General features: G+C 39.8%; 1 pseudogene; it reads left to right on the top strand.

Annotated features, from left to right (window-relative positions):
* Window positions 1-1,862: 1,862 nt before the first annotated feature.
* LOC136167548 (ubiquitin-conjugating enzyme E2 E2-like) lies at window positions 1,863-15,636 on the top strand (annotated as a pseudogene).
* Window positions 15,637-19,246: the final 3,610 nt, after the last annotated feature.

Here is a 19,246-nt window from a genome sequence, read left to right as displayed (position 1 = left end):
AAGGGAACATTTCATGTGAAGATGGGCACAATAAAGGACAAAAATGGTATGGACCTAAAAGAAGCAGAAGACATTAAGAAGAGGTGGTAAGAATACAAAAAAGATCTTCATGACCCAGATAACGACAATGGTGTGATCATTCATCTAGAGCCAGACATCCTGGAATGCAAAGTCAAGTGGGCCTTAGGCAGCATCACTACGAACAAAGCTAGTGAAGGTGATGTAATTCCAGTTCAGCTATTTCAAATCTTAAAAGATGATGCTGTGAAAGTGCTACACTTGATACGCCAGCAAATTTGGAAAACTCGGCAGGGGCCACAGGACTGAAAAGGTCAGTTTTCCAATCCCAAAGAAGGACAATGCCAAAGAATGTTCGAACTATCACACAATTGCACTCATCTCACACTCTAGCAAAGAAATGCTCCATATTCTCCAAGCCAGGTTTCAACAATATTTGAACCGTGAACTTCCAGATGTTCAAGGTAGATTTAGAAAAGGCAGAGGAACCAGAGATCAAATTGCCAACATCCACTGGATCATTGAAAAATCAAGAAAGTTCTAGCAAAAACATCTTTTGCTTTATTGACTATGCCAAAGCCTTTGACTGTGTAGATCACAACAAACTCTGGAAAATCCCTCAAGAGATGGGAATACCAGACAAACTTACCTGCCTCCTGAGAAATCTGTATGCAGGTCAAGAAGCAACAGTTAGAACCGGATATGGAACAACAGACTGGTTCCAAATTGGGAAAGGAGTACATCAAGGCTGCATATTGTCACCCTGCTTATTTAACTTATAAGTACAGTACATCGTGCGAAACCCTAGGCTCAGTGAATCACAAGCTGGAATCAAGATTGCTAGGAGAAATATCAATAACCTCAGATATACAGATGATACCACCCTTATGGCAGAAAGCAAAGAAGAACTAAAGAGCCTCTTGGTGAAAGTGAAAGAGGAGAGTGAAAAGGCTGGCTTAAAACTCAGCATTCAAAAAACAAAGATCATGGCATCCGGTCCCATCACTTCATGGCAAATAGATGAAGAAATAATGGAAACAGTGAGAGGCTTTTTCTTTCTTTCTTTTTTCCTTTTTGACTCCAAACTCACTGCAGATGGTGACTACAGCTGTGTAATTAAAAGATGCTTGCTGCTTGGAAGAAGAGCTATGGTAAGTCTAGACAACATATTGAAAAGTGGAGACATTATTTTGCCAGCAAAGGTCCGTCTAGTCAAAGCTATGGCTTTTCCAGTAGTCATGTCTGAATGTGAGAGTTGAACTATAAAGAAAGCTGAGTGCCAAATAATTGATGCTTTTGAACTGTGGTGTTGGAGAAGGCTCTTGAGAGTCCCTTGGACTCCAAGGAGATCCAACCAGTCCATCCTAAAGGAAATAAGTCCTGAATATTCATTGAAAGGACTGATGCTGAAGCTGAAACTCCAATACTCTGGCCACCTCATGCGAAGAGTTGACTCATTGGAGAAGACCCTGATGCTGGGAGGGATTGGGGGCAGGAGGAGAAGGGGACGACAGAGGATGAGATGGTTGGATGGCGTCACCGACTCAATAGATATGAGTTTGAGCAAGCTCAGGGAGTTGATGATGAACAGGGGAGCCTGGTGTGCTGCATTCCATGGGGTCGCAAAGAGTCAGACACGACTGAGCGACTGAACTGATCTGATGCACACAGGAAAGAGAGAGATTTTAAAAAAAAAAAAAAAGAGGCAAAGACAGAGTTAGAGAGACTGAGAGACAGTAAGAGAGGAGGAATGAGTAGAAGTCACAGACTTTTCATAAATCAGTCCATATGTTAGAACCCAGTCTCATTGTCCATCCACTAAGAACAGCGGGGATTATACAAGGATGTGTGACCAGGAACCAGGAACCCTGGGAGCCACAGCGGGGGCAGCCCACCTTATAGGACAAGGTGAAACACTTGGATCTGAATCTAAACACAACAACGGGACCTGGAAGGCTGTAGGCCAGAGAGGACAATGTCTGAATTTCATTTAATTTCAACCTTCCCATAGGAAGACTGGGAAACGGGCAGGAAGGGGAGTGAGTGACTTTCCCTAGGCTTGTTGCAGTTGTAATCTGTGCCCTTTATGTAATCCTTCCTTTGCTAAGTCTGTCCATGAGCCATGTGTGATACCAGCCTATGGGCTTTACAGGCAATGTAGGTGTTTATAAGTCTATACACTTGATGGTCTCCTGCCGGGGTAGAGCCTCAGCAGGATCCAGGGGTACCCTCAGGATGAACGGTGTTGGCAAGAGAGAGAGACAGAGACAGAGACCAGACTGGAGGTATGCAGCAGGGTCTGGTGGTGCTTTATTTTTTACTGTAGCTTTTATACCCTAAGTTATTATATTTCTAAGGGGAAGATAAGCACACAGAGTTAGTTTAACTTTACATCAGCTTGTCCTTCACGAAACCAGGGTGTTTTCTGCATACTTCTTTGTTTATGTACATTATCTTCTGGCCTTGGGGCCTATTGACATTTTATGATTTAGGTGAATGCGAAGCTGTTTTCCCTAATCTATTCTTTATTGTTCCATTTTGCCTTGAGCTTAACAGAAAACAGAAAAGTTGCAGTCTCACATCACAGCAGGTTGCAACATAGTAGAAATACAATCCTGTTAACACAAAGGTCAGTCCTTTTGCAGAAGTTATCAGTTAAATTTATCTAAAAGGTTTACCACACAGAGACTCTGCAGCTCCGGTGAGGCAGCCCCTGTTTAGCATTCCTGGTTAAAATGAACAATTCTAAACTCTTATTCTTCTAAATCTTTAACTATAACTACTTTTAGAATAATACTTTTGTGTTCTCTAATAGGGCGTCCTCACCCCCCAAAGGGCTCTGTGCCTGTCAGAGCCTTTTGTGTGATCAAGTTTATGATTAAGGTGTTGTGAGCAGTCATGTGCATTAGTACATTTGCCAAGCAGGCTAGAATGCCAGCAAAGGGGTCTAAATTGAAACACTCCTTTCATCCTGGATAATCTTATAGGATACCACCGTCCGGGGGACATATTGATTAAAGCTCGAAGTTGATTCTGTTTGGAGAGAGGTAGGGGAGGGCCTTCTACCTGTGTCACAGAAATTAGGAAGTAGTCTAATATAGCAAGCATCAGAAAGAGAGATATCATCTGTAAGGTGAGCGCCGGGGCAGCTTTTCAAAATCCCTGAAGTCCTGATCTGCCTTGCTTGTCAGGTCTTCTCCTCACGACCTTCTCATGGGTGGGATCTCGTGTGCTGGCTCCCGGCAGTCTTCCTAGGAAGTAGACACCAGAACAACCTCATTGTGCAGATGGGCGGCTTGGGGACCCTAAGAGGTATGTTGCTTGTCAAGGGACACATCACTGATGAGAAGGAGAAGCTGGGTCTGAACCCAGCTATGTCCTTAGAGTTGGGGTCCTTATTGCACCCAGGCCTCTCTGAAACCATGGAGTGGGTTGTATTAGTATCACTGTGCACAGACATGGCATGGGGTTGGGGATGAACAGTCATCAGCACAGAGGTACCCTTGGGAGTTTTATGTAAGTGGTAAACCCAGATAAGGGGGTCCCAGGAAGTGACCTCAATTCCCTGGCAATGAAACCAAAGAACTCAAGAGAACTCAGTAAGTGAACAGAGAAAAACAAAAAGAAAGAAAGTGAAGTCGCTCAGTCATGTCCGACTCTGTGACCCCGTGGACTGTAGTCTACCAGGCTTCTCTGTCCATGGGATTCTCCAGGCAAGAATACTGGAGTGGGTTGCCATTTCCTTCTCCAGGGGATCTTCCCAACCCAGGGATTGAACCCGGGTCTCCCACAATGCAGGCAGACACTTTACCCTCTGAGCCACCAGGGAAGCTAGGGCTTATCAAATGTAAAGTTTGCTGCAATTCAAATAACCCTCTGCTCAATTTCATATCACTAAAATTATACGAACACTTAAAATTTGTATTTTATTTTCAGTAGTCAGTATGCCCAGAGCAACTATCTAGGTGCTACAGAAAATAAATGGTATTTGCCTACAATTTACTTGTAATAATACATTAGGTAAAGACTTGTAAATGTGAAAAAGGAATAAAATAATAAAACTTAAGCCTTTTTAATTTGCAATTCTAGACCGTTAAGTACATTCACAACACTATACAACCATCATCACTGTCTAGGTTCAAAACACTTTATTCTTGCAAATAAAACCCTTTATCTGATGCATGCAGTCCCCAATTCCTCCCTCCCCTAGCCCCTGGCAACCCCTAATCCCCTTTCTTTCTCTGTTTCTTTACATATTCAATGTTTCCTACAAATGAAATTATACCAAAGGTGGTTTTTTGTGTCTGCCCACATATTTCAGAACTGGTGATTTTTTGGTTTTATTTTTATCTGAAATAGTATTTTTGTTACTTGAAAGGGAAATCCAGATGGATTAAAGATGAAATGTACAAAATGAAGTCCTTAGTAAATATATGCATAAAATTGGCATACACACATGGTTCTAAGTGTGACACCAAAGGATATGAAACAGTGTACTTCTCCTATAAAGGAAAAGTCATGTGACAAAGAACATATGGAAGAGAAACAGACTCATAGACATAGAAAACAGACTTGTGGAGAAAACAAGATGGTGCAGGAGTAGGTGGACGTGGAGTATATCTCTCTCCACGGATACATCAGAATACACCTTCAGACACAGAAGTGTATGCAGAACAGCAGCTGAGAGCAGACAGGAATGGAAATGAAAATATGGAAAAGAATATATAGAACCACTGGAAAAGAATATATAGAACCACACAAAACTCAGTACGATGAAGGAAGTAGGGGTTGGGGGGGGGAGGGGGCGGACAGGAGTGTTAGTAGGACTGGACCTGCCCTTGGCGGGTAAGGGAACTGAAGCATGGGTCTGATCCCCACATCGGGGAAACTGTCTGAATCAGAAGAGAAACATTTAAGACTGAGAATGAAGCAGCTGATCTGTGGCAGCCTAAATGGAATGAGAATGAGACAGTTCTTGCCACAGCCATACATACCCTGGACAGGGACGCAGGTACCCTGGAAGGTGCAGCAGCTAGGAGATGGAGGTTAGGGATTGTGAAGCAATCCCAGGGTGAGGGCTGCTGTTGACTGCAGAGAGAAGGATCGAGGGAATGTGAAGGAGGAGACTGGTGGGAAAGGCCTGTGGAGGAAAGCCGGGCAGCCATGGAAGCAAGGCAATACTGCTGAGTCACATATAGGGGTGGAGCCATAACCATAGCTTCTCTCCCCACATGCCAGCATCGGCAGCTGAACAACAGAGAGTCTGGCCCATCAAACACCTGAGGCACTGAGCTATAGAGTAGGACCTCACCGAGGGTGCCCCTTTAAGTATCTGACGTGCCCCCCAGTCAGGGGGGCCCCTCTATGTGCCTGACACAGGGAACAACAGAGGAGGATCCCAGGCAAGGGAGCCCTCTAAGCGCCTGAACGGGTGGAGTTAGGAAGAAAGACTGGCCAAAGAGACCTTCCAAGTGCCAGCTACAAGAGGCCTGTAAAAAGACTCTGATAGTGCCATAACTCCTGCGCCAGAAGCAGTCCGTGTCCCTGCACTCTTAGCACCACCACGGTCCCTGCAAGCCAAGCAGCTGCGCCACCTTCACATTCAACTCTCACTGGGGCAGAGCTGCCACAGGCAAAATAAGTCTCACGTCTACACACACAGGGTTGCTTCGGTTGTGCCCAACTCTTTGCAACCCTGTAGACTGTGTCCTGCCAGGCTTCTCTGTCAGGGGGTTCTCCAGGCAAGAATACTGGAGTGTATTGGCCAATACTGGTTGCCATGTCCTTCTAGAGCACTATATTTCCTGCTGCCCTAGCCGCCAACTCCCCTGAGTACCTGGTGCTGGCAGAACCCCTGCGACCCAGGCAGCTGCACCACCTCCACACCTGGCCCTCACAGGGGCAAATCCAAATCTTCAAGGGCAGCCTCAGGAGCAAAGTCCAGTGGATGACCCACATGAGAGGTGGAAATAAAACCACAATTGAAACCCAGGGGCAGTATGGCTAAGAAGACCCAAAACCTTCCCATCAGCTGTACAAGCTGCAGATTAAATCCATATGATCAACTAGGCAGACTCTGTGTCTATGGAATATATAAAAGGACACTGAGAGCTCCCACAAAAGAAAATGCACTAGTTCTGATGGCTGTGGACATTGGAGGCAAGAAGACAGAGGAGAAGGACCAGATTAGAATCTGAGCTGCCCCCAGAGCAGGTCCAGACATCAGCACGGTGTTGGAGGGCATCCTAGCGAGGTGAGGTGGACTGTGACTCCATGAGGGAAAGGACTCTGACAGCAGTGACTCAAGAAAACATTTATTATTCTTATGTTTTGATTTGTTCTATAGATTCTTATGGATTTTTTCTTTTCTTTTTTTTTCTTTTTTCCCTGCCTCTGTTGTAGTTGTCAATTTTATTGGCACTATGAAATCTAATTAAACTTTTAAGCTTTCTTTTTTTTTCTTTCCTCAGTCACATTTTTTATTGTTGGTATAAACCTCTGCCTCTACATTGGGCTTTTGCGGTTCTGTGGAGTTTTCCTTTTTTTCTTTTCTCTTTTTTTAATTTTAATTTTGAAACCTATTATTATTTTTATACATTTATTCCGTTGTTTGCTTTTCTTCTTTTTCCCTTGCAGCTAATGTATATAAATCTTCTTTATCTACCTCTATTTAACTTTGCATATCTATTCTTTTTTTCCTTTCCTCTCAACATATTTGTTAATTTTATTTTCATTGCTTTATTCCTCAATTGGTACCTTGTTTTAGTTTTGTTTTCCAGTTTGTGCTTTAGTAAGTTTTTGTTCTTAACCAGTAGATATAATTTTTGGTTTCATTTGTTTGCCATGTCAATCTATTGTACTTTATTTTTGTTGGACTGTTTTGGTTTTGTTTATGGGTGCATATGTATATGTGTATATTCAGTCACATTTTTTATTAGTGTTATAAACCTCTGCCTATACTTTGGGCTTTTGCAGTTCGGTAGAGTTTTCCTTTTTTGTTTGTTTGTTTTCTTTCTTCTTCCTTTTTATCTTCTTTTTTCTTTTCTCTTTTTTATGATTTTAATTTTTAATTTTTTTAAACCTATCATATTTTCTCTACATTTATTCCTTTGTTTGCTTTTCCTACTGTTTTTTTCCCCTTGCAGTTAATCTTTAATGTATACAAATCTTCATCTACCTCTATTTAACTTTGCATATCCTTTCGTTTTTCCTTTCCTCTCAACATATCTGTTAGTTTCATTTTCAATGCTTTATTCCCCACTTGACACTTGCTTTCAGTTTTCTTTTCCAGTTTTTACTTTATTTAGTTTTGTTCTTAACTGGGGAATATAATTTTTGATTTCCTTTGTTCACAAGGTCAATCTACTGTACTTCATTTTTGTTAGACTGCTCTGACTTTGCTCATAGGTATATATGTATATGTGTATATTCCCTAATTTTAATTATTATTTGCCTGATTTTGCAACTTCCATTTGTCTGAAGTTCATCTTTGGTTTCTTGTTTTTGGGTATTTGTATTAACCTCACTTAATGCCATAGCAAACCACTTGTGGAATCTTCATTCCTGACCGAGATCAAGCCCAGAGCCTTTGGAGTGGGAGCACTGACTCCAAGACCCTAACTAGCAGAGAACAAACCCTAGGTATTATCAAATAGTGAGAACTCACACAAAGGAAACCACTTGAATACAAGATTCGGCATCACCCAACCACCAGTAGCACCCTGTGCAGGACACCTCATCTAAACAATAAACAAAACATAAATATAAACCCAATTATCAGGAGACAGGATCATCACCTCACTCAGCCTTGTCCAGCAGAGGAAAGACAAACAAACAAACAAAAAAAAAAAATTGGCACAAATCTCACCCTATGTGAAGTTTACATAAACCACTGGACCAAACTTAGGAGGGCAGAAGCCAAAAGGAAGAAAGAACTCAACCCTGAAGCCTGCCAAAAGGAGACCTCAAACACAAAAAGTCAAAAAAAAATAATAATAATGAAAAGGCAGAGAAATACTATACAAATGAAGGAACAAACTAGAAACACAGAAGTCCAAATAAATGAAGAAGAAATAGGCAAACTACCTGAAAAAGAATTCAGAATAATGATAGTAAAGATGATCAAAAACCTTGAAAACAAAATGGAGAAAATGCAAGAATCAATTAACAAAGACCTAGAAGAATTAAAAAATAAACATACAGAAACAAACAGCACAATTACTGAAATTAAAAATACTCAGCAGAGTATCTGAAGCAGAAGAATGAATCAGTGAGTTGGAAAATAAAATGGTGGAAATAACTCCTGAAGAGCAGAATAAAGTAAACAGAATGAAAAGAACTGAGGACAGTCTCAGAGACCTCTGGGACAATAACAAATGCGCCAACATTTGAATTATACGGGTCCCAGAAGAAGCAGAGAAAAAGAAAGGGTATGAGGAAATTTTTGAAGAGATTATAGTTGAAAATTTCCCCAGCATGGAAAAGGAAATAGTCAATCAAGTCCAAGAAGCATGAAGAGTCCCATACAGGATACATCCAAGGAGAAACATGCTAAGACACATAGTTATCAAACTAATAAAGACTAAACACAAAGAAAGAACATTAAAAGCAGCAAAGGAGAAACAACAACATACAAGGGAAACCCCATACACTTAACAGCTGATCTTTCAGCAAAAACTCTGCAGGCCAGAAGGGAATGGCAGGATATACTTAAAGTACTGAAAGGGAAAAATCTACAACCATGACTACTGTACCTGGCAAGGATCTCATTCAAAATGGATGGAGGAATAAAATGCTTCTCAGACAAGCAAAAGTTGAGAGAATTCAGTACCACCAAGCCAGCTTTCCAACAAATGTTAAAGGGACTTTTATAGTCAAGAAATACAAGAGAAGGAAAAAGATCTACAAAATCAACCCCAAACAATTAAGAAAATGGTAATAAGAACATATATATCAATAATTACTTTAAATGTAAATGGATTAACTGTTCCAACCAAAAGACACAGACTGGTTGAATGGATACAAAAACAAGATCCATATTTATGCTGTCTACAAGAAACCCACTTCAGACCTCAAGACACATATAGACTGAAAGTGAGAGGATGGAAAAATATATTCCATGCAAATGGGAAGCAAAAGAAAGCTGAGTAGCAATCCTCATATCAGACAAAATAGACCTTAAAATAAAGAAGATTAAAAGAGATAAGGAAGGACACTACATAATGATCAAGGGATCAATCCAAGAGGTAGACATAACAATTGTAAATATCTCTGCACCCAATATAGGAGCACCTCAATACATAAGACAAACACTAACAGACATAAAAGGAGGAATGGACACTAACACAATAATAGTAGGAGATTTTAACACCCAATTCACACCAATGAACAGATAATCAAAACAGAAAATTAATAAGGAAACACAAGTTGTAAGTGACACACTAGATGAGATGGATTTCATTGATATCTTCAGGACATTCCATCCAAATGCAGAAGAATACACCTTCTTCTCAAGAGCACAGGGAACATTCTTCAGGATAGACCACAACTTGGGTCACAAATCAAACCTCAGTAAATTTAAGAAAACTGAAATCATATATAGCATCTACTCCGGCCACAATGGTATGAGACTAGATATCAATTACAAGAAAAAAAATGTAAGAAACACAAACACATGGAGATTAAAAAACACATTTTTAAATAACCAACAGGTTACTGAAGATATCAAAAGGGAAATCAAAAAATTTCTAGAAACAAATGACAATGAAAACATGACAACTCAAAACCTATAAGATGCATCAAAAGCAGTTCTAAAAGGAAAGTTTATAACAATACAATCCTACCTCAAGAAACAAGAAAAACATCAAATAGACAACATAACTCTACACCTAAAACAACTGGAAACAAAAAAAGAACAAAAAAAATCCCAAACTTAGTAGAAGGAAAGAAATCATAAAGATCAGAGCAGAAATAATTGAAAACAAAATGAAAGAAACAATAATAAAGATTAATAAAACTAAAAGCTGGTTCTTTGAGAAGATAAGCAAAATTGACAAACCTTTAGCCAGACTTATTAAGAAAAAAAGAGAGAAGAATCAAATCAACAAAACTAGAAATGAAAAAGGAGAGGTTACAACAGACAATGTGGAAATACAAATGATTATAAGAGATTATTATGAACAATTATATGGCAATAAAATGGATAACCTGGAAGAAATGGACAGATTCCTAGAAAAGTTCAATCTTCCAAGACTGAACCAGGAATAGAAATTAGGAGCAACCCAATTACAAGCACTGAAATTGAAGCAGTGATCAAAAATCTCCCAAAAAACAAAAGCCAAGAACCTGATGGCATCTCAGGAGGATTCTACCAAACATTTAGAGAAGAGCTAATGCCTATCCTTCTAAAACTCTTTCAAAAAACTGCAAAGAAGGAACATTTCCAAACTCATTCTACAAGGCCACCATCACCCTGATATCAACACCAGACAAGACAATACAAAAAAGGAAAACTACAGGCCAATATCACTGAAGAACATAGATGCAAAAATCCTCAACAAAATTTGAGCAAACACAATTCAACAACACATCAAAAACTCATACACGATGATCAACCTGGGATTATTCCAGGGATGCAAGGATTCTTCAGTATATGCATATCATTCACTGTGATATACCGTATTAACAAATTGAAAGATAAAAACCATATGATAATCTCAATAGATGTAGAAACAGCCTTTGATAAAATTCAACACCCATTTACGATTCAGTTCAGTTCAGTTCAGTCGTTCAGTCATGTCCGACTCTGCAACCCCATGGACAGCAGCAAGCCAGGCCTCCCTGTCCATCACCAACACCCGGAGTTTGTTCAAACTCATGCCCATTGAGTCAGTGGTGCCATCCAACCATCTCATCCTCTGTCGTCACCTTCTCTACTCGCCTTTAATCTTTCCCAGCATCTAGGTCTTATCAAATGAGTCAGCTCTTTGCATCAGATGGCCAAAGTATTGGAGTTTCAGCTTCAGCATCAGTCCTTCCAATGAATATTCAGGACTGATTTCCTTCAGGATGAACTGGTTGGATCTCCTTGCAGTCTAAGGGACTCTCAAGAGTCTTCTCCAACACCACAGTTCAAAAGCATCAATTCTTCAGCACTCAGCTTTCTTTATAGTCCAACTCTCACATCCATACATGACTACTGGAAAAACCATAGCCTTGACTAGATGGACATTTGTTGGTAAAGTAATGTCTCTGCTTTTTAATATGCTGTCTAGGTTGGTCATAACTTTTCTTCCAAGGAGCAAGCATCTTTTAATTTCATAGCTGCAGTCACCATCTGCAGTGATTTTGGAGCCCAAAAAAATTAAGTCTGTCACTGTTTCCACTGTTTGCCCATCTATTTGCCATGAAGTGATGGGACCAAATGCCATAATCTTAGTCTTCTGAATGTTGAGCTTTAAGTCAACTTTTTCACTCTCCTCTTTCACTTTCATCAAGAGGCTCTTTAGTTCTTCTTCACTTTTGCCCATAAGGGTGTTGTCATCTGCATATCTGAGGTTATTGATATTTCTCCCGGCAATCTTGATTCCAGCGTGTGCTTCCTGCAGCCCAGGATTTCTCATGATGTACTCTGCATATAAGTTAAATAAGCAGGATGACAATATACAGCCTTGATGATGTACTCCTTTTCCTATTTGGAACCACTCATCATTAGAGAAATGCAAATCAAAACTCAATGAGATATCACTTCACACTGTTCAGAATGGCCATCATCAAAAAGTCTACAAACAATAAATGCGAACACATGTGGATCCATGGCTGATTCATGTCAATGTATGGCAAAAACCACTACAATATTGTAAAGTAATTATCTTTCAACTAATAAAAATAAATGAAAAAAATAAAAATTAAAGAAAAAACAATAAATGCTGGAGAGGGTGTAAAGAAAAGGGAATGCTCTTGCACTGCTGGTGGGACTGTAAATTGATACAGCCACTATGAAAGATGGTATGGAGATTCCTTAAAAAACTGGGAATAAAACCACCATATGACCCAGCAATCCCACTCCTAGGCATATACCCTGAGGAAACAAAAATTGAAAAATACACATGTCCCATTGTTCATTTCAGCACTATTTACAATAGCTAGTACATGGAAGCAACCTAGATGTCCATTGGCAGATGAGTGGATAAAGAAGTTGTGGTATACATACTCAATGGAATATTACTCAGCCATAAAAAGCAATGCTTTGAGCCAGTTCTAATGAGGTGAATGAACCTAGAACCTATTATACAGAGTGAAATAAGTCAGAAAAAGAAAGATAAATATCATATTCTAATGCATATATATGGAACCTAGAGAAATGGTACTGAAGAATTTATTTAAGGGCATCAATGGAGAAACAGACATAGAGAATAGACTTATGGACATAGGGAGGGGAGGAAAGGGTGAGATGTATTTGGAAAGAGTAACATGGAAACTTGCATTACCATATGTAAATTACATAGCCAATGGGAATTTGCTGTATGGCTCAGGAAACTCAAACAGGGGCTCTCTATCAACCTAGCTAGAGGGGTGGGACGGGGAGGCAGATGGGAGGGAGGTTCAAAAGGGAGGGGTTGTATGTATACCTATGGCTGATTCATGTTGAAGTTTGACAGAAAACAACAAAATTCTGTAAAGAAATTATCCTTCAATAAAAAAATTAATTAATTAAAAAAAACAGACTTCTGGTTGCCTAGGAGAAGTGGGGGGTGAGGGTTGGATTGGGAGTTTGGGACTAGCAGATGCAAATGATTATACAGAGAATGGATAAACAACAAAGTCCTATTGTATAGCACAGAGACCAATATTCAATATCCTACAATAAATCATAATTGTTATATGCATAGAGAGATACTCAGCTCAATAGCAACTAAAAAATATTAAGTTAAAACAGCAAAGAGATGGCATTCCACACCTGATAGATGACCAAATATTAGCTAAAAATTATTTATGAAAGAGAAACCTACAAGGATTATAGTGAAAGTTACATCATCTCCATTGCATGACTACTTGATCAAATTATACCTACATATACACTATGATCCAGATATATTCAGTCAGTTCAGTCAGTTCAGTTGCTTAGTCGTGTCGACTCTGCGACCCCATGAATCACAGCACACCAGGCCTCCCTGTCCATCACCAACTCCTGGAGTTTACTCAAACTCATGTCCATCGAGTTGGTGATGCCATCCAGCCATCTCATCCTCTGTTGTCCCCTTCTTCTCCTGTCCCCAACCCCTCCCAGCATCAGGGTCTTTTCCAATGAGTCAACTCTTTGCATAAGGTGACCAAAGTATTGGAGTTTCAGCTTCAGCATTCATCTGGGTATAGTTCTCTAAAATATTATCATATAAATTCTTGAGGAAACATGTATTAAATGTTTATTGTAGACAATCCTGTCAAACTTCCAATGTTCCACACTCTTGGCCTGAACTTTCTCGGCTTCCTTTTTGCCCTCCCTGCCTCTTCCTCACCTCCTCCAACAACCATAGCATCCAGGGACTGGGCTGAGCAGGCAGCAGAATTTTCCAAGAAATAACTTCTCCAAGATGTCCAATCTGGTGAACGACTCATGATGAAAGCCACAGGCCAACGTGCTAATTCAGACATGGATTGGCAAAATCCAACCACTCCAGAGCCTGAAAACAAGTGCTCGGGCCTGGTGCACTGGGAAGACCCAGAGGGATCAGGTCGAAAAGGAGGTGGGAGGGGGGATCGGGATGGGGAATACATGTAAATCCATGGCTGATTCATGTCAATGTATGACAAAAACCACTACAGTATTTTTTTTTTAATTTTATTTTATTAGTTGGAGGCCAATTACTTCACAATATTTCAGTGGGTTTTGTCATACATTGACATGAATCACCCATAGAGTTACACGTATTCCCCATCCCGATCCCCCCTCCCACCTCCCTCTCCACCCGATTCCTCTGGGTCTTCCCAGTGCACCAGGCCCGAGCACTTGTCTCATGCATCTCACCTGGGCTAGTGATCTGTTTCACCTGTGATAATATACATGCTGTTCTTTCGAAACATCCCACCCTCACCTTCTCCCACAGAGTTCAGAAGTCTGTTCTGTACTTCTGTGTCTCTTTTTCTGTTTTGCATACAGGGTTATCATTACCATCTTTCTAAATTCCATATATATGTGTTAGTATGCTGTAATGTTCTTTATCTTTCTGGCTTACTTCACTCTGTATAATGGGCTCCAGTTTCGTCCATCTCATTAGAACTGATTCAAATGAATTCTTTTTAACGGCTGAGTAATATTCCATGGTGTATATGTACCACAGCTTCTTTATCCATTCGTCTGCTGATGGGCATCTAGGTTGCTTCCATGTCCTGGCTATTATAAAGAGTGCTGCGATGAACATTGGGGTGCACGTGTCTCTTTCAGATCTGAAAACCACTACAATATTATAAAGTAATTAGCCTCCAACTAATAAAAATAAATGGAAAAAAAAAAAAAGCCTAAAAACAAGTGAGGAAAATTTCTGCCACCCAGGAGAAGAAAAGCACCACACTCTAGCAAAACTCCTGCTAAGTTATCCACTAGCACCATAAGAACTCAGGAGGAGTCAGCTGAAATAACATTGATTCTCCCCTCCTAACTTCACTGCTGGGCCAATGGAGACAACATTGATGAGTGGAGATCGACCACACTTGGTCCACCATATTCTGTATGTGAAAGTGATAAGTTCTTTCTGGATATCACATTTTCATCTTATTGTCCACACCAAAGATTTCTTTCTAAATTTTTTATTTTATATTGTAATATAAGTTGGCTAAAATGTTGTGCTAGTTTCAAGTGTAGAGCAAAGTGATTCAGTTATACATATACATGTATCTCTTCTTTTTCAAACTCTTTTCCCATTTAGGTTATTATGATTATGGAGTATTGAGTAGAGTTCTCTGTGCTGTGGGTCACTGTGGGTTATCTATTTTAAATATAGCAATGTGTGGCTTCCCTGGTGGCTCAGTAGTAAAGAATCTGCCTGCCAATGCGAGACTCGTGATTGATCCCTGATCCAGGAGGATCACATGTGCCTTGGAGCAAATAAGCCAGTGTGCCAGAATTACTAAGCCTGTGCTCTAGAGTCCATGAGCCACAACTACTGAGTCTACACGACACAACTACTGAAGTCAGCATACCCTAGAGGCTGTGCTCCTCCACAAAGGAAGCCACTGCAACGAGAAGCCCATGCACCACAAGAAAGTAAGCCCATGCACTTCTAGAGAGTAGCCTCTGCTCTCTGCAATTAGAGAACACAGCAATGAAGACCCAACACAGTCAAAAATAAATAAATAAATTTTTTTTTAAATATAATACTATGTTCTGCACCAGAACCTATAACAGCAACATCCACAGTCCAGGAATCATCTGTCTGGACATCCTTAAAGACAAACAGAGTATATTTGACAATTTCAAAGGTTTTGCTGTCAGTTTGTTCTCTTTTGACTGACTGCAACCCTGTAGATCCTCTGCTCAGATGGATAGACACTCAGTATTTGATCAACAGAGCAGAAAATGACAGGATAACTGGTAAGTGGACTAAGAAACATATAACATAAATCACATAATTTGTGTGCAATGTTAAGGAACTGAAGGCATCTTATAAGGATGCTGCAAATCTTCAGTCTCTGCTTACAAACTCTGTGGACATCTTACACTGATTCTACTCTCTGCTTTGTCCTTTGAAGACTGGGAGACTCCCCCAAAACATAAATGCTACCTAGAACAGAATTTTGTAGCTATAGACACTTATGTTTAAAATGCCTACTTGCAAGTTCTGTTTCTTTCCTCTGTAAAAACATTTTTATATACTAAAAACACTGATTTTTTTTTTAAAACACTGATCCTTAAGTCTATAAAATATTAGAGTGCATTTTAGCCTAATTCATTATTTTCATGAAGTTATAAAAGAATGGAATCAAGATTGCCGGGAGAAATATCAATAACCTCAGATACGTAGATGACACCACACTTACAGCAGAAAGCGAAGAAGAACTAGAGAGCCCCTTGATGAAAATCAAAGAAGAGAGTGAAAAAGTTGGCTTAAAACACAACATCCAGAAAACTAAGATCATGGCATTTGGTTCCATCACTTCACAGCAAATAGATGGGGAAAGAGTAGAAATAGTGACAGACTTTATTTTGGGGGACTCCAAAATCACTGCAGATGGTGACTGCAGCTATGAAATTAAAAGATGCTTGCTCCTTGGAAGAAAAGTTATGACCAACCTAGACAGCATATTAAAAAGCAGAGACATTACTTTGCCAACAAAGCTCCTTCTAGTCAAAGCTATGGTTTTTACAGTAGTCATGTATAGGTGTGAGTTGGACTGGAAAGAAAGTTGAGTGCCAAAGAATTGATGCTTTTGAACTGTTAACAAAGAAATTGTGCTTTTGGAGAAGACTCTTGAGAGTCCCTTGAACTGCAAGTAGATCCAACCAGTCCATCCTGAAGGAAATCAGTATTGAATATTCACTGGAAAGACTTATGTTGAAGCTGAAACTCCAATACTTTGGCCACCTGATGTGAAGAACTGACTCACTGGAAAAAAAAACCCTGATGCTGAGAAAGATTGAAGGCGGGAGAAGAAGGGGAAGACAGAGGATGAGATGGTTGGATGGTATCACCAACTCAATGGACATGAGTTTGAGTAAAGTCCGGGAGCTGGTGATGGACAAGGAAGCCTGGCATGCTACAGTCCATGGGGTCGGAAAGAGTCGGACACAACTGAGTGACTGGACTAAACTGAACTGATAAAAGACTAGGAATTATGTAATTTGTATTAAAATGCAGATATATTTCTGAGTATGAAGTTTAAGCTTTTGCAAAATAAAAAAGTTCTACTTTTTACTTTTGTCAGTTCATAATAAGATTTCCTATTACCATCTGTAGCTCAGAGAACACCTAACGTACACCTCAAACATAACAGACACGCTTCTGAAGGCACTAAAAAATTGTTTTTTGCAACCTTATTTTTGGTGGTGGGAAATTGGAGATAAACTGGAGTTAGTTAGGCAATCTGTTTTAGAAAGATAAAGGCTAAGCTGTTACAGAAGAGATCCCAAAATAAAATGAATCAAACAAAATAAAAGATTATTTTCTCTTAAGTCCAGAGATGTATTAGAGAGTCCAGAGTGAAAAACCCAAGTTCCATCGATATTGTTGCTTTGTTAGTTCCTAGGTATTTATTCAATCAACCATCATTCAGCCAGTATCCCTGGCAAAGACTGATAATTTCTCATCAATACTTATCCTTCCCTTCTACCTTTGAACATGTCCATGTCTTAGACACTTGACTATTCATTTAATATAGAGACCACATTTTCCGGTCCCATGTGGTCAAAGGTGCATAACAGTAAATGAGTTGATAAATGACGAAGCTGGATAATGGATACAGAAGGGTTATTACACTATTCTTCTTACTCAGCATATTAAAAACAGAGACATCAATTTCTGACAAAGGTCTGTACGGTCAAGGCTAGGGTTTATCCAGTAGTCACATACAGTTGTGAGAGTTGCACCATAAAAAAGACTGAACACGGAAGAACTGATGCTTTCAAATTGTGGTGCTAGAAAAGACTCTTGAGAGACCCATGGACATTAAGATCAAACCAGTCAAACCTAAAGGAAATCAACCCTGAATATTCATTGGAAGGACAAATGCTGAAGCTGAAGCTTCAATACTTTGACTACCTAATGCGAAGAGCCAACTCATTGGAAGAGACCTTGATGCTGGGAAAGATTGAAAACAAAAGGAGAAGGATGAAATGGTTAGATGGCATTGCCAACACAATGGACATGAATCTGACCAAACTCCAGGAGATAGTGGAAGACAGGTGAGCCGGGCATGCCACAATCAATGGAGTTGCAAAGAGCTGGACACAACTTAGTGACTGAACAACAACAATCCTTAAATTTTTTGATAATAAAAGATTTGTATGACAGTTAAACTTTTTAAGCTTTTTTACCTTTGTAAAATTGAAGTTAGATGATTTAAAATGTTCTGTTAATTTCTGCTATACATCAAAAGATTCTGGAATACATACATATATACATTCTTTTTTTATATTCTTTTCCATTATGGTTTCTGACAAGATATTGAAATACTTCTCTCTGTTATACAGTTGGACCTTGTTTATCCATTTTACATATACTAGTTTACATCTGCTAACCCAAAACTTTTTACAGTTTTTAATCTATTTGGATTTTTGTGAATTGCAATAAATTAAAGAATCAATTTTGGATAACACAATAAATTTGTATTTTCTCCTGTTATCATGAAAATATCTTTAATATAGTTTTCACTTTTAAAATACTTAAAATACCTTTTCCATATTATATCTTTTATCACTGCACACTCAGTCGCTTCAGTCATGTCCAACTCTTTGTGACCCTATGGATTATAGCCTGCCAAACTCCTCTATCTATGGGATTCTCCAGGCAAGAATACTGGAATGGGTTGCCATACCTCCCTCCAGGGGATCTTCCTGACCCAGTGATCCAACCCACATCTCTTGAGTCTCCTGCATTGGCAAGCAGATTCTTTACTACTAACCCTACCTGGGAAGCCTAGCTTTTATCATTATATTTCTATAATCATAAATATTATTTACAATTTAACAAAAAGAGGACTTCCCTGGCGGCCCAGTGGACGTGAATCTGCCAATGCAGGGGACACAGGTTCAATCCCTTGTCAGATAAGACATCACATGCTTCAGGGCACCTAAGCCCACGCACCACAACTTCTGAGCTCTTCAGTCTAGAGCTCACAAGATGCAACTGCAGAGCCCACGTGCACCTCCTGAAACCTGCAAGCTCTAGGGCCCGTGAGCCACAATTAATGAAACCGTGTAATGAAACTACTGAAGCCTGTGTGCCTATAGCCTGTGCTCTGCAAGAGAAACCACCACAAGAAGAAGCAATACTGCAACAGAAGAGTAGACCCGACTATCCACAACCAGAGAAAGCGTGCGCATAGCAACGAAAATTCAATGCAACCAAAAATACCAAAGTAGTTTCCTGAGACATACATCAAATTCCCATTGGCTATCTATTTTACATACAGCAATGTAAGCTCCACAGGGGCTCTGTATCAACCTAGATGGGTGGGATGAGGGTGGAGGGGAGACAGGAGGGAGGTTCAAAAGGGAAGGGATACATGTATACCT

Source organism: Muntiacus reevesi, chromosome 4 (genome assembly GCF_963930625.1).
Source record: "Muntiacus reevesi chromosome 4, mMunRee1.1, whole genome shotgun sequence".
In the NCBI taxonomy this organism is placed as follows: Eukaryota; Metazoa; Chordata; class Mammalia; order Artiodactyla; family Cervidae; genus Muntiacus; species Muntiacus reevesi.
This window is presented reverse-complemented; position numbering and strand designations above follow the sequence as displayed.